Genomic DNA, 17,788 nt, shown 5'->3' with positions numbered 1-17,788 from the left:
ATTTTGTTATTCGGTCAACAATAATCCAAATCAAATCAAATTGACGACGAGTGTGAGGTAAACCTGTAATATTCTTCTTTATCACATTCCACCAATAGACTTCCTGCAAGTCACGGTACATCTTGGTGGCTTAGAATACTGAGAAATATGTGCTACTATCAAAATTTGATTTCTTAACTCATCAACATTCATATTACATAACCGACCTTGATATTGAAGGAAACCAATCCCCCATTTGGCAAAGATCCTTAATGGCTTTCTTGATAACCCAATTCTTCAAGTCAACTAACACTGGATCAAGATCTTTCTTAGCCTTCACATCCGATACAAAAGATAATGTTGATCCATTATGAACAATAACCCTACCTTAACTAGAATCAACCAACCGAACACCCAATCAGGCCAACGGGGGTAAACAAAAGAAAGCGATTAGAAAGAATTTCGGGACCAACACGAAATCTAATGGCCACATAAGGAGGAATAAATGACAAAATAGCTCCCAGATTAAGAAAAGAATACACATCAAAATAAAAGACTTTTAACATACCGGTCACCAGATCTGGGGAACCCACGTGATTTTATCGAGTCTGAATAGCATAGAATTTCTTTTGCTTTGGAGCACCCAAATCGGAACCACTCGGCTGAGTTTGCCTACATTCTCTTCCCTTAGTAACAAGTAATGGACAATTTCTAATCTTGTGACCACTCATCCCACAATTAAAACAACCATCCATGCCAGCCAAACATTTTCTATCATGTTTCTTACCACACCTTGAGCAAGCGGGAATAAAATATCCATTACCACTACCTCCTTGAGGTTTAGGGTAAGTCACGCTATCCTTGTCGAACTTAGGAATCGATGCATTACAAGAACCTTGACAAAAAACCTTTTGCCAGAATCTAGAGCGACCTTATCCACCAGACCTAGAAGAAGAAAAGTCATCATCACTAGTCATTGCCTTTAAAAAAAATATCCCCTTTACTTGAGAATTTTATCTTCAATTTGTCGGGCATGTATTATCAAACAAGAGATATCCATCTCCTTCATCAACATGGTAGTACAACACTCTTTGACAACAAAGTCAGAAACACCCCACACAAACTTACTCATCATTGCCCTAGAGTCGGTAATCATAGTCGCAACATACTTAGCCAATTGAATAAATTTCAACGCATACTCCTTCACACTCATATTCCCTTGTCGAAGATTTATGAACTCTAGAACGTTTTATTCTCTCATCTCAAGAGGAAAGAAATGATCACGAAAAGCTTATTTAATTTTCTCCCAATCAAGAGGACACACATTCACGACCCTCTCACTTTTCCATTGTTCAAACAAAACTTGAGCAACACCTAGAGTTGATAGGCGACCAACTCCGTCTTTTCTAGTATAGACACTTCCATAATTCCCACTATCTTATACACTAAGGATCCTTATTGTAACACCCCAGAAATTGGAAAGTCAAGTTGAAAGGAAGAGTGCAGCGAATTTGTTGAAGCAGTAGTCTACGAGTCCAATCTAAAGACCATAGAAATTCTTACGAGTCATAGGAAGTGAATCATAAAACCTAGAATGAGTTTGGGAAAATTCAAGTTTTTAAAGATTTGACCTATAGCTTGACAGGGAGAATCATATGATTTTTCTTAGATCATAGGATTGGTCAAAAGGGATGATTTAGAGATTTGGTTTAAGACCTTAGTTCTATGCAAGGATTTCATGGGGCGTAGTTAGTTCTGCGAGTCATAGGAGTGGTCTCATAGATATGGTTCAGACTTAGTGAAATTTTGGACTAAAAGTTGAGTTCTATGGATGGGGTCTATTAACCATTGGAATTAGATGGCCTGTAAGAAGGTCTCATGGAAAGTAAGGCTAATTTTGGGTTTCTGAAGTTGGTTCTACGGTTAACAAGTATGGGTCGTAAAAAGTTCTACAGACTGTAGGTCCAAACAGCAGGACTGTCCCGTAGTTATTTTTAATTGTATTTAGGTATTTTCCTATAATTCCAATGCCTATACTACGTCATTTTATCCTATAAATAATATAACTGATTTTACTCCTAGGAAACTAGCCATTCCCTTTTATTCCCTAAAAACCCCAAAATCTCTCCCAAGTTTTTCTCTCTAAGGCTCACAAGAGATTCTAGGGTTCTTCAAATTTTCAAGTCTACAATTCCTCCACTATTTTGGGCATCAAGATCAAGGTATGTGGGGTTTTATCAATGGACTCCATTCACCCTTTGAGCCCAAGGTTTTCTACGATTCTCCAATTCAATTTCAATCACATTGATTAGGTTTTCATTCAATTCTCCATGGGTTCTTATTATATGGATTAAATTGTTTTAATTTGATCATGTTATGATTGTTTTGACTCAATTACATGCTTTCCAATCAATTTCCTATGGATCCATATATTGATTGTGATTTTGACTATGAACCCTAAAAGATATGAATTTATGAAAAACTATGAAATATGAATGATGTTTTCATGAAGTATGCATGATTTATGAAAAATGAATGAATTATGATCTAGATTGCTTTAAGATAAGCAACAATGAAATTGTGATAGGTTTTCTCACATACGTAAGAAATCATGAATGGTCAAAGGTTTTCTCACACATGGTTAAAAGAGCTACTCTATGATATTTTTAGCTTGGATTAGTAACTTAATTATGTTTTTCTAAGGATGATGATATGCTTATCATTATTACTATTCTTTTGGAATTTTTACTTAGCACCAAAAGGATATTGAAATAGAGGCTTTTCTATTAGTAGAGGTTGGGTCTCTAGTAGCAATCTCGGTGTTCCTAGATACATGCCCTCGTAGGTTCTATTAAGTGACATAGCTAGTGGATCCACCTAAGCTAGAAGTTTAAGGTCGTTGCCTTAGAAAGCAATGTCATCTCTTTTCGGTGTGGGAGTAAGACAGCGGATTTCATGTTATAGCTCACGTGGTATATGTTGGTTAATAGTAAAATCCCACAAAACAAACTAAGTTTTTATTAAAGATTTTATGAATTTTTGCTCATGATTTTTAAGATGCATTGACCATGTTCGTAATTTATGATTCTTCCTTAAATGATTTTAGTATGTTTATTTTGGTCATACATATCATATTTTCGATATTGTTCCCTTATTGATCATGTTTTCATGTTTTATGCATATCCCTCATACTTGGTACAATAATGCATACTTGTGCCTAATTTTTTTAATAATGTATGGGTTACGTCTCGACCACTTCTTTTGACGTACTAGATGGTGTGTCAAGACTATGTTAGACTTCCGCTTTATTTCAAATTATTTTGTTACAATATGAGATTTTCTAATTTTCCCTATTATGTTGTTTATATGTATTTCAAGTGGCTTGTGTATGACCTCTTGGGGTCTTATACGCCATGTCAGGTCTAAGGTGTACTTTGGTCGTGATAAACTTGGTATTCAAAGCACAAGGTATTAGAAAAGGTCCTAAGATGTCTGACAAGCCGCATTGAGTAAAGTCTTGTTCATGAGTGTAACGCACGCCACATTTATGAATAAGATGCTACAAAACATTTAGGAAACTTCACTTCTTTTATTACTCTAAAGTCGTTTCCATAGAGGCTATCTCTATAAATATCCTTCTCCTAAATCGTGTTCGATCCTTTTATCACGACTCAGGGGTACACCCTAGATGTAACATAACGTATAGAACCCCGAAGGACTCCATACAAGCCACTTAACTCTCATAACATAAGAAATAGAACAATAAGAGTAAAACAATAGTCCAAGTCCAAACATTTTTATAAAGAAAAGCGGAAGTCTAAAACTCATGTCTCATCATAGCCATCTAATACAATAGAATGAAATTGGGCCTAGCCCATACATCATGTCCAAAAAGAGAAATACATGAAAAGAAAGTGAATCAATAACACTTCGTCCTCAAAGCATGAGGACTCACCAAGCTCAGGAAATTTCAAGAATCAACACTAGCCACGAAATTGGGAAACCTGTCTATCGGACCCTACATTTGGGAAAAATGTAGGCAAGAGTATGTGTTAGTACAAAACAATGTACCAAATATGATAACTATGCATAAAAACATTTAAAACATGCTAAAAGGGACAATTCATTTCATGACATGCAATTGACCAAGTAAAAACATGATATCAGAAAATCATCCTCAAGCTAAAAAATGTCAGCCTGAGGGTCCTGGTGTTCCCCCTCACTCTCAGAAGGGGTGAGGTGAGTAGCGTAGACTCCCTCATTGTCGGAGCTGACCTCCGGTGACTTAACTGCGGGCGCCTTGCCCTTTCCTTTGCCCTTCCCACCTTTGGTAAGAGGTTTGGTAGCCTTTGATTTGGATGCAGCTACATCCTCATTGATTACGATTCCCTTTACCCGCTTGCGGGGTGGCATGACCCGTCCCGATACTTTGGGTCTAGCCATATCTTTAAGCCGAATGAAGAATTTGATATGCTAGGAGGCAATGTAATCCAAATCCAAGCACGAGATCATGAACAAAAAGAAATAAAAAATGGGAAAATACGAAAAATCTAGAGAGTAGGTGAGAGAGTACGAGGTTAGAAATAAGAGAATGCGAAAGATTTTGAACATTTAAAACATTTGGCCTTTTAACATCTTTCAGTTCGCGGCCCTTTCGGCGGTATTAGTCGAGCATGCCGAACCACTCGGCGATGTGCCGAGTGGGACTTACCTCGCTGAGTTTTACAGGATCTCCAGTAAAGTTGGGGGTCCAAATGACGGACAAAATCGGGCTCGCCAACTTATTTGGTGAGCCGTCGATTTAGCCATTGGCCTGTCGAGTTTTATAGACTCCCATTTGATATTTTTGTGAGTCCAAAGGCGGTCCAAGTCGGGCTCACCAACCTATTCGATGAGTCAAAGACTGGACTCTTGGCTCGCCAACCTGCATATTTTCAGCCACATTCCATCTTTCAACCTGCACAATCAACACCCGTTATTCAAAAACAAACTCAAAGCATTAAAAACTTGGGTTGCCTCCCAAGAAGTGCCTTAGTTAACGTCGTGGCACGATGCAAGTACCCATTCAAGCTTCATTCTTGGGGTTTGCCATAATATCACTAGGTAACCCCCCTTGTTGTCTTGGGTTGAGATGTGAAGAAATCTGACCCATTTGAGTCTCTAACTGCTTGATCGAGATGGAATGAGAGGTCACCATCTGATTTAGAGTTGAGACATTCTCATTTATCTTTGTCAACACTCTGTCGTATCTATCGACTTTGTTGAGAATATGTGAGAGCATATCTTCTGTCTGGCCACCTTCAGAATCCTTGGGCTTTTGACACTCATGGGGAGGAACGAACCTATTCTTGTCCCTTTCTATATTCCATCCTTGGTTACCACCCGGCCTTGAGTAATTTGCATGCTGACTTACTCCTTGATTGGCCAGGAAGTTTACTTTTTTATTGTACAGTGCTTCAAATTCCACAATATTTTTGGCCAAGATATCCAATTGAGTCATCAATTTGGGAAAATTCTGATCCCTCTCTTGATCATTATTTATATTGGTCATGCGATCGAGAAGTTGGGATGTTATCGCATAGGGTTGTCGCATTACACCACCTGGAGAAAGTTGGTCAGCCATTCCTCTGTTTACTGAATCAAGACCTCTATAGAAACATTCCAGAAGCAGGTTATCTGGAAGTCCATGAGTTAGGCATTGTGATGCTTATCGTGACCAACGACACTAACCTACGGTATGAGTGTCTACGATCGTCGATAATATAGTAACCCAACTAAAGGTTGCGGTCGTGTCCCAAGGGAGTGGTTTTGAGAATTGATAGAAAAATAAAATTAAGCTCTAACTAGTAGTAGCTAAAGACATTAACGAACAAAAATATGGTAAATAAAGGGGGTGACACGAAAGTGTCAAATATCGATTTTTTTGTTACAAGTAGTAAAAGCAGAAAAAATTAATAAGAAAATCAAGAATGAGGAAATGATCTTGGGGTGTGATCGCAATACAAGTTGAGATAAATAGTTAGGTACATGCTTTTGATAAGAAATTTGTAAGATAATAGTGACTAGGCTAAGCTTTAAATGGAAATAAGTTCTCTCTCGGGTAACTTACCCCGTTTTAAATGCGTTCCTCTCGGACACACATTTTCCGCGTGAAGACCAGCCTACGCCTTACCCCACTCACTCTCTCAAGCTGAGTGTTAGGATATGGGACTAGGGCTCACCCTGTCAGGTTGAACCTCATGTTGACGCACTCCTTAGGCCATTAGTCTAGTGGTCTTAGTTTCGCGACCTCCCTCTCGGGCAAGCCAAAACCACATGAGTGGCTTTGTATTTGCAACTACAAACCCTTTAGATTAAACCACAACCACTAGGTGAAATCACCATTAAACTACATCTAACCTATCAGCAAGCAAGACCCAACAATAATATCAACACATATTTGCTAAATCACACCCCAAGAATGGGGGTTTTTAGCCACACATCAAGAAATAACAAAATATACCTAAAATGATAGTAAAATCAAATGGGTATAAGAAATTAAACCTTAATTTAAGCAAAGGAAGAAGAATAGAGAAGACCCAATTCCAACTTGGGGAAGATGAACTCCTTTCTTCAAGTTCCCAGAAACCCTCTCCAAACTTGAGAGAAAACATCTAAAAAGTTCTATTCTATTATGGAAATTAAAATAAAAGTTCCACTCTAAAATTAATAATAAGTTATGTATTTATAGACTTCAGAAAATAGCGATGGCAGATCTTTCGGCGAAGTTAGTTGATGTCGCCGAATGACTTCAGCGACTTGCCCTTCGTCTGTCTCATCGCCTTTTCATGCTTGCCTTCAACACCTTCACGTTATGGACCATTGGGCGGTATAGTACTATTTCGCGGAACTATTTGCCGAAGCGCCGACTGCTCCTTTCATCGCCTTTTTGATCATTTTCCTTCAGGGCTTCGCGTACTGGAACAAAGGGCAGAGTAAATCCCTTCGGCGAATCGCCAAGTGTGCTTAGCGATGCTCAGGCTTCAACTTCGTCGTTCTTTTTTGCCTTTTTGTTCCTTTTTGTGCCTAAGTGTCCATGTTTTCACTATAACTTCAAATACCTGAAACTTAAAAGTTTTCATCAGATATTGAGGCAAAATAAGCATTCGAGGACACTATTTCTATCAAAATAAAGTCCTAAATAAGTCCAATTTGTGGACTCATCACATTGCAGTGTTAGCTTCTTAAACCTTATCCATGTCTCATGGATTGGCTCACCCTCCAAGTGCTTGAAACCTTGGATGTTGTCCCGAAGAGTCATCATCTTCAAAGGAGGTAAATACACACTTGGAATGCAATAATAAGATCATCCCACGAAGTGATGGAATCTCTTGGCAACTCCACCAACCATTTGCTCGCCTCGCCCATCAGAGAAAATGGGAACAACCTCAACCGGACCGATTCTTGCGATATGTTCTTGAATGAAAATGGTCCACAGACATCAACAAAATTACTAATATGTTCATGGGGATCATCATGAGCCAGACCTCTGAATAAGCCCTTTAGTTGTAGGAGCTGAAGCATGGTGATTGTGATGTGAAACACAACGTTCCCTTAAGTTAGAGGCAAACGAATGGCCCCAACACCACCCATTTGGACTGGGTCATTGATGTTTGGGTCATTGACATTGTTGATGCATCTAACATCATCTTGGTGGCCCACTTGGCTACTATTACTTCCGTTAACGTTCATTTCCTCCTCTGTTTTAACAAGCAACACAAAACCAAAAATAAAGTAAGTAAATTCAACTATAACTAAAAAGAACACAATTCAACTTCACCAAAAGAATTTCAAACAAAACCATTCCCTGGTAGCGGCGCCATTTTGATTTAACGTTTCAAGCACACCTCATCTAATTCTAGGTGTTCAACAATCGTAAATCAGTATAAAACCCAACTAAATGAGTTGGGGTCAGATCCCACAGGGAGCGGTACGTGTTTTAAATCCAATTAGGAAGTGCAAATGTGGTCTAATAAATCATAGGAATAGAAATTATCGAGAATAACATGAATCAAATTAAAAGGGTGACACGAATGTCAGGTGGGGGTTCAACTACAAACAATCACAAAAACTTCGAACTACCAATAGGGAGACTTATTCTCGGGATGTGATCTATTATACGCAAATATATACACATGGGTAATTACAACTACTAGTAAATAGCTAAATATAAGTGAGTAGGCTGGACTATAGGGGAGATAGTTTCTCTCTCGAACAACTACCCTGAATTAGGTGATTTCTTTCGAACATCAACAAGCATGACAATGAAGAACATCCCACACCTTAATCCATTCACTCTCTCAAGCTAAATGTGTGGGATTGGGTTTAGGATTCACTCTCTCGAGCTAAACCCAGGTCAACCCAATACCCACAAACCATCAATCAATAATCTTAGTTCTAAAACCTCTCTCTCGAGCAAGCCAAGAACACAAATATAAAACTGCATTTGCAACTACAATTCTTAAATTAAACCACAATTAATGATTAAACTCAATTTTAAATAGCATTTAAACTAGTAATTAGCAATATCCATAAACTAATTCAGCCCATAATCACATTATCACACCCCAAGAATTGGGGTTTTAGCCTAATATCATAAAAAGGTAAAAACCATTACCGAATTGATTATCCATCAACTGGGTAAGAGTGATTTAGTCTTTATAATACTTCAACTTGTCGAATCTTCGAAACCCACTTCCAAATTCTCCAAATTGAACTTCTCAAATTTTTCAAAGCTATGAAAAACTATAGAGAGAAGAGTTCTAAGTGTTCTAAAATAAGAATAAATACTCAAAAATGTCAAACAATGTCAAAAGATACTAAACTAAATGTTCAAAATCTAATTTATAGTCACCAAAAATAAGCTACGAATGGCCGTTTGGCAAAGTAAGTCGGGCTCGTCGAACCACTCGACGAGCCGCCCTTTGATCTCTTCCATCGCCTTTTCACATTGGTATTCAGCATCATTGGGTTCTGTAACTTTAGGCAATCTATCTTGGCTTCGCGGAACTACTCGGCGATGCGCCGACTGCTCCTTTTTATCGCCGGCTTGGTTTCTTCCCTCAGGACTGGCACACTGGAACTTTAGGCAGTGGATCTAGCCAGTCGACGGTTTGCCAAACGCTCTTGGCGATCACTGAGCTTGCCTTTCATCAATTTTTTAGTTTGTTTTGTTCCTTTTTGCATGTTAGTGTCTTTGCTTTGTTCCTCAATCCATACACCTGAAAATCAAGGATTTAACATCAGTTTATGGCACAAATTAAACATTTGAGGACACTAAATTTATATAAACAAAGCCCCAAATAAGTCCAAATATTGAACTGATCAGTATTTACTTTAGTGTCTTGTACACGTGACAACTAGGCTTTGGGGTATTGTTTAGAATGAATAAGTGTTTCGCCTTTGTCTTGTTCTTGTTTTACCGTAGTTCCGCTTTTCTTTCATTAAAGTTGGGTTGACGCTGACTTGTTTTGGTGGGAATAGGCAAGTTCCATCACGTCGATTTTTGGATCGTGACATAAAGCTCCGGAAAAGGGGGTGAAACCCTATGGATTCCAAGCCTACTTTTATAAGCATTCACCTTTACAGATTGAGAAGATTGGGTTTCAGGCTTCTACTGCTTGACGCTCAAGTAGGCTAGGCTTACCTGAGTAATTAGACTTATTTCTAAATGCATAATACATTGTAGATTGACGGGAAATTTCATGCATAGGCCTTCGGGCACAGAGTCAGGATGGTTAGATTTGTTGTTTGTTGCTGGTTAGGGTGGTAAGGTGTTTTGTTGGTAGTGTTGGCCTTATGATTTTGATGGGTATGATTCTATGGGTAAGCAACCTATGGGTAATCAGATTACGAACTGAGAAAATTGACTGGGAAGGGTTGTGTTAATTAGGTGATGGTTGAATTATTTTCTGTTATAAGTTATGTGTGGATTTTAACTATTTCTTTAGTATTTGTCCAACCCAACCCATCGGTCCATAAAGACACTTACTCTAACACCTAGATAGGGGAACCCATACCCCCAAACTGAAACATGAAATGCGGAAATACCGAAATTAGTTAAAACAAAGTACCTTTGTCAAAAAAATACACTGAACCCTCTCTAAGGAACTAGTCTAAGTAGCTACAAGAGCTTCTAAGAGATCACAATATTCAAATAAGAAGACACAACCCCCACTATAAGGAAAGATAGGTAGAAGTTGTCGAAGATCATCTTTGTCATCACCTGAGAAACATCACTAGTCCTGCAACCAAACTTTTTCAAGTGACATAGCAAGAGTACTATCAGTACAAACAACACGTATTGGGAGGCATCGTCGATCCAGCCAAATCCACCACATAATATGATGTAAATACTCAGAAAAAAACATTCAATATAAGAATCACCCAACCCAACCTTTAGCCTCACACCCTTACTATTCCGGGTCTAATAATCATAACCCATATACCTTAAATCACCCCACCTCTTTTCGCTGCCAACTCCACCATCTAGGTCAATTCGCTCCCCCCCCCCCAATATCTGATCACAACCTAACTCCTCTATCATATAAAGACTTTCTCAAAATCACTCATTCTACCAACACCAGAAATTCCTCAACTGTTCCCATTCCTGATTCCAATCCACTACAACTATGTTAACCAGAGTACCATTGTTCCTCAAGCACTTACACCAACACCCTGACCCTTGTCCAAATTAGAAAACCACTTGTGAGGATCTTACTAAACTATGTTGACCCAATCCCTTTATCAGGTATAATCCAAATCACCCAAATTGACAATACCGCAAAAGCTAGATATTGAGCAAAGCTCCCAATCAACATCCTAACTTAACAACTGCCTGAGTCAAGCTTGAAATCATACACGATCACTCAAACTTGATTCCTCACACCTTTCAAGTAATCCGGACCACCAAGGATCCTCAAATATCATATACAGTGATTAATATGACCTCCCAATCTACACAAGAACTCTCCAAACATTTAAACACAATTTCTTGCCACTCATAGACCAACATGTAACAATCACATTTCGAAGAATGAATCCCAGTTCACTCATGGAACCAATATACAAAAGAATAGTAAAACATGTATCAGGCATGGTACCCGAGCCAACCAATAGTATCACGTACCAGGCGTGGCACCGAGCGAACCGATAATATGTATCAGGTGTGGTACCTGCGACAAATGAAAGATATCCCATACCAAGTGTGGTACTCGAGTCTGCTGATAATATGTACGAGACATGGTACCCAAACCAACCCTTGTACAAGGTGTGGTATTCGAGCCAATCGATAGTCACACAAACACAATAACTACAAGCCAAAAGATGAATCGTAGATTTATTCACAAGGTCACTTTCATTTATCAAGTGCGGAGATCCCAAGATAGAGGAACAAAATTTTACAATTTCTAAAGCAAGAAGGAGTATTAAATATTTCCTTTAGAATTGTAAAGTTTTTACTACAGTAATTTAATTAAGATAGACCTAGTCAATTATTAAGAGTAGTGTTCTATTTGAATTTTAAATAAATAGTATTTTATAAAATTCATGAGTTTGATACTTTTAGCAGATCTTTTTGCTTACTTTTAGGTTTAGAAGTTAGTAGTTTTATTATAAATTGAGTTCTTAGATTGCAGTAACAAAATATCGATCTTTCAACTTCAGTTCATAAGCTTTCTTTCTTGTTTTTCATTCTTTTAGTATTTTTATTCTTTTCATGCAATTTCTTTTCCTTTAAAACAAACAAAATATAAAGTAATTTTTCTTACTAAATAAAATTAGTTAGGAAAACAACTACATTATTATTCTACATATTAGGGACATTCACTATTTCGCCAGCATTTTAAGGAATTACTGTATATTAACTTAAGACTTTGCTCAATGATACAATAGATATTGGAAAATCTGTTGAAATTTTTATTATTAAAGAAATTTGATGTGTAATAAAATTGTGTCCGGTTAGAGTTTAAATAAATAATTGATGAACTAAACTTATTCATGATCAAATTGAATAGGTTAAGACTTTTATTTAAAGACAACTCTTACATTAAATATACTGAGTGATATGACAATATCTTCATTAAGAGGAAAATACATAAAATTAAAGAGAAGCATGTCTTTAAATACTGTTTTTATTCAAAATTTCATTATTTAAAAAAAATATATTATTTAATAATTTAATGAACCCACAAAAATATGTTATTTTTATGTACATTTATTACTAATTAATAATTATTACTAATTAACAAGATATGTACGTGCACAGTAAACTAGTACCTTTTAAAAAAAATTAATAATAAATATGCTAACAATACAATGGAGGCTTGATTAGTGTCTCTATAAGCAAGCTTTTTTTACCTATTCGCATTGATATGATTCTTAAAGATTTCTAAACTAAAGAGGTTTATAAGTTTGTATGCTATTGTTATATTTCCACTAGTCTAATACATTACTTTTTATACGAGAATCTAGTTACTTTTTAATTTTATAGATAAAATCTTTATTTTAGGTTTCATTCACAAGTATTTGCATGTACGTTAATATATAATTTTAATCCTGCTCTTATCGAGAAAACAATTAACTAGTTTCTTAAAGATGACCAAGAAGACAAAAACAAATTAAATAACAAATTATCATCAATGCCTTGCCAAAATATATGCACCAGCACAAACAAATTTGATCTTCAAAATAATAAGTTTTAGCATAAATACTTCAAAAGCACGTCATAACTTACTATAATTTACATTCAAATAATCTTTTACAGGCAAATGACAACATCACACTATAGTAGACTATAATATGATCACAGAGGTTTTAGCAAAACAAAACACAAAATATGTCAAAGAAGTGCTTCACATAACTAACAAAAGTGTAACGACCCTCACAGTCGTTATGGGTGAACCTTTAGTGAAAGAAGTGAGGGAGAAAAGTTTTGGTTTGAAGAGTTGTAAATGTCAAGATTGGCTAGGCTTGGAAGAAATCAGAGTCAGGAAGGTATGCAGCAATCAAAGAAAAGGATTGGGGGAATTGTCAAAGTCGAGTCTAATTTCTTGGTTGCTAAGATGCTAAGGAGTCCATAGAACTTTTCGAAAGTGAATTTGGGTAATTAGATCTTTCGATATCAAACTTGACGTGAAGGAGTTAGTTTAGAACGTCAAGGTTCGGAGGTGTATTGCGAAATGGACTCCTTTTGGAGGATTTCTGAGGTTTTAGCTCATGCAAGATGCTACAGCAGGAGACAGTCCACTACGACGTCCTAAATTAATTCCCGCTATAGTGGAATATCCCGCTACAATGCCACTATATAGTGGAATTAGACCGCTATTGTGGGGTAAGTTGCTAAAAATGGACAAAACACCCCAAAATCGCTCATAATCCACCTATAACATTTTGGAGAAGTGCAAAGGCAGCCTATGGTAGTTTTCATACATTTTCCACTGTAATCATCACTAAAGCTAAGCAAATGACTCCCCTTAACTTAGTAATTCAATTCTAGAGCCTTAGAATCATTGGTGGTGATCTTTAGGGGAGGGTTTGGGTTGGTTTATTGATGAAAAACCCTGGTTTGGCTTGAATTATCATGAAATTAACCTGGGGTTTGGGATTAGGATATAATACGAGTGTATTTAGGTCATTTAGGTTTGATTATGTGTTATGTTGATTAATTGTAGTCTAGGAACAGGCTAGGTATCATAACAAGGGGAAGCTCAGGTTCAATAGAGCATTTTGAGCTTGATTCAAGGAAGGTAATGGTTATTTGATTCTCGTTTATGTTATATGTGTTTGTTAACTCTTGCATTAGTAATAACCTATATAACGTATGGCTAGGGAAATGGAAAGAATATAAACATACATGTTATATTGTTATCAATTGCAATGTATTTACTTGGTGTACAAGTGTAATTTGTATTCCTAATGATTGTAGGTGTGATTGATATGTGTGATTATTGATTGACTCAGGTACCATGTGTGGTACAAGATATCCATTGGTTGGATCGGTACCATGACCAGTACATACTAATAGTTGGCATGGGTACCCCGCCTTGTATGGGTTATGCATAAATGGTTGGCTCGGGTACCACACTGGTACATACTAACGGTTGGCTAAGGTAACATGCCTGGGACATTAACTATTTGTGTGTGTGGGTTCCTCAAGTGAACTGGTTGGCTTGTTGCACTATTATTGATCATGTTGTTGCATGTGTTATCTATTTTACTAAGTTGTGGTTACCTATTCATATTTCATATAACTAGCTCCTACTAGTACATTGTGGATATGGTGTAATGATACTGCACTTACTCTTTCTTTGTTGGGTACAGGGCATATTATGGCAGCTGTTTTATGACCTCAGATGTGCCTCTAGTGTTTCCTGAATCCAAGGGTGAGTTTTTCTTTAGGGATGCTATGGATTTCTCTATTCTCTCTGGTCCATTTTTTCGGACTTAGACTCTTATTTTGGGGTTGCATCCCTACATTCTAGACTATGTAGATGTTTTGGTTCATGACTTTTAGATTCTATGGGGTATTCCATAATTGTTTTATAACTTCAATTTTGGATTATGAATGCTTGTTTTAAAATTATTGAAAACTTTTTACTTTTGGTTGTTTAGTAGACTGTGTGGTAGTATTTAATTGGTTCTCCTATTGTGCGGTAGTGTGGATGCATCTCACATCGAGTTAGGTCATGACAAAGTAGGTATTAGAGCCCTTGGTTTGTTAGTTTTATCGTACCAGATTTTGGATAAAGATCATATCCTTTATTCATACTAGAAGGTTGGTGGAGACTAGTTGTTTAGTCTACTTAGCTTATCTTCATGATGTTAGTGCAGAGTCTTTCTCTATCGAGTCAATCTCAGTGGTTTTAGAATTTCGAGAGGTATTCCCTACAAACCTGTCGGGTATGCCTCCGGATAGGGATGTTGATTTTTGCATATATTTGGAGCCGGAGACTCGACCAATCTATATTCCTCTTTATCGGGTGGCCCCAAATGAGTTCACAAAACTTAAGACCCAACTTCAACAACTTGTACATAAGGGGTATGTTCATCCTAGTGTATCGCCTTGGGGTGCTCTGGTGTTGTTCGTTAAAAAGAAGGAGGGTAGCATAAGAATGTGTATATAGTACATGATGTTAAACAAGGTTACCATCCAAAATAAGTACCATTTACCACACATAGATTACTTATTTTTGCAGTTACAAGGTGTTTTCGGTGTTTTAAAAAATAGATCTAACATCAGGGTACCATCAGTTAAATATTAGGCCTAAGGATATACCTAAGACAACATTCAGGACTCGGTTAATTCTTAGTAATGTCGTTTGGGTTAATCAATGTGCTTGCCGCTTTCATTAGTTTGATGAATGAAGTCTTTAAGCCATTTTTGGATTCTTTTGCAATTGTGTTTATAAATGATATCTTGATCTACTCCAAGAGAAAGTAAGACAATGCAAAGAACCTTCGCATCATTCTGGGTATCCAGAGAAGACATAAATTGTATGCCAAATTCTCGAAGTGCGAATTTTGGTTGACCTTAGTTGCTTTCTTAAGGCATATGGTTTCATAGAAAAAGGTGATGGTAGATCCCCAAAATATTGAGTCAGTTAAGAGTTGGGTCTGCACTAGCTCTGTGACTGAGGTAGAAGCTTTGTGGACACTTCTAGCTCCTACGCGGGTGTATTAAGAATTTTTCCTCCATTGTTATTCACCTGACTAAACGAACTCATAAGGAAGTACCCTTTGAGTGGTTTGAGAAGTGTGAAGAGAGCTTCCAAAAGCTCAAGTCTCTCTTGACTACGGCTCCCATCCTAGCATTTCCTGTGGAAGGTAAGGATTTCATTTTGTTTTGTGACGCTTCACATTCGGATTTGGGTGTTGTGTTAATGCGAGAAAAGAATGTGATATCCTAATCAAGGCAATTGAACTCTATGAGAAGAACTATCTAACACATGATTTGGAATTGGCAGTGGTAGTCTTTGCACTCAAGATATAGAGAAATTACCTTTATGGTGTCAAGTGTGAGGTAGTCACTAATCATTGTAGCCAGCAACATATGTTTATGTAGAAATATTTGAACCTGAGAAAGAGAAGGTGGATGGAGTTGTTGAAGGATTATGATGTGACCATCCAGTATCATTTGGGTAAGGCCAATGTGGTGGCAGACACATTGAGCCGGAAAGAAATTAGCATGGGCAATTTAGCTTACTTAGGGGTGTCTAAACGACCTTTGGCTGGGGAGATTCAGACTCTAGCATCTGGTTTCGTGTAGGTGAGAATCTCAAAGAATGATGGAGTGTTGGTTAGTATTGAAATTAAGCCCACATTTTTGGAGGAGTATCAAAACCAAGCAATTTCAGAATAAGCAAGCTCTAGAACAAGGTGGTGTCTCGTGAGGCCTCAAATGCTACACTTGACACTGGGGGGTTCTATGTTTTAGAGGACGAGCTTGTCTTCCTCGGGTGGATAACTTGATGCAGAATTTGTTGGCAGAGTCTTATGGCTCTCGGTATTTGATCCACCCGGGTATAACCAAAATATACCGGGACTTGAGACAGCTTTTGTGGTTTGGGCTGAAAAAGGGACATAGGTGAGTATGTGTTTGAGTGTCAGAACTGTTAGCATGTGAAATATGAGCAGTAGAGGGCTACATGTTTACTTCAGAATGTCTATTCCTGAGTGGAAGTGAAAAATGATAGCCATGGATTTCGTGATGGGTCTTCCTAAGACCTTGGGGAAGTATGATTTCATTTGGGTCATTGTGGATAGGTTGACTAAATCAGCCCACTTTATTCTAGTCAGGGTGAATTATAATTCGCAGTAGTTAAGCCAAGATTTATGACAAGGATATAGCACATAAGGTTGCATAGGGTACCCCTTTCCATCATTTCAGATCGAGGTACGTAATTTTATTTTAAGGTCTGGGGCAAGTTACATGAAGTGTTGGTCAAGGTAGATTGGAGAAGTATTTAAACTTGTTTCTTAAAGTTGATCAAGAAGACAAAATAAATTTAGTAACAAATTTTCCTAACTGCCTTACCAAATTAACAAACAATTGTTCTACAAAATAGTAGTTTTTAGCATTAATACTTCAAAAGCATGTCATAACTTACTATAATTTACAGTCAAATGATGTTTTATAGGAAAATGACATCACACTATAGTAGACTGTAATATGATCATAGAGGTTTTAGCAAAAGAAAACATATACTATGTCTAAAGAAGTGTTTCACATAACTAACAAAAGACACTAATACATAATCCCTAAATTTTACTAGAGTTTATCTTCTTCTGCAAAACAACTACATAATCCTTCAAGCCTTCTCTTTTAATATGGCTTCCTCTCTTTGCAATAGAAGGTTTATTGTTTAAAGAATAATAATGTGGCATGACATTATTATTTAGCTGTAAATTATACTATATTATAGTAATTAATAAAAGATACTAATACATAATTGATAATCTATATATTTTACTAGAGTTTCTCTTCTTCCGCAAAAGAATTAAATAATCCTTTATGACTTTTCTTTTGAAATGGCCTCCTCTCTTTGCAATAAAAGGCTTATTGTTTAAATAAAATTATGGCATGACATTTCATTTGGAGAGAGAATTTTTTATTATTATGTCAAATATATTTTGAGAAAATAAAAATAGTTGAGTGACATTGTAGTCAAAGAAACAAAAATGATATTACTTTGATAATTATTCAAACATGGGTGACTATTCAGAGAATTTGTTACATAGTCACGCATGTTTGGAAAATTGTCCGGTAACATTT

This window comes from Solanum verrucosum, unplaced genomic scaffold (assembly GCF_900185275.1).
Source record: "Solanum verrucosum unplaced genomic scaffold, falcon-dt-bn FXZP01000164.1, whole genome shotgun sequence".
Classification (NCBI taxonomy): Eukaryota; Viridiplantae; Streptophyta; class Magnoliopsida; order Solanales; family Solanaceae; genus Solanum; species Solanum verrucosum.
Note: the sequence above shows the minus strand (reverse complement) of the source record.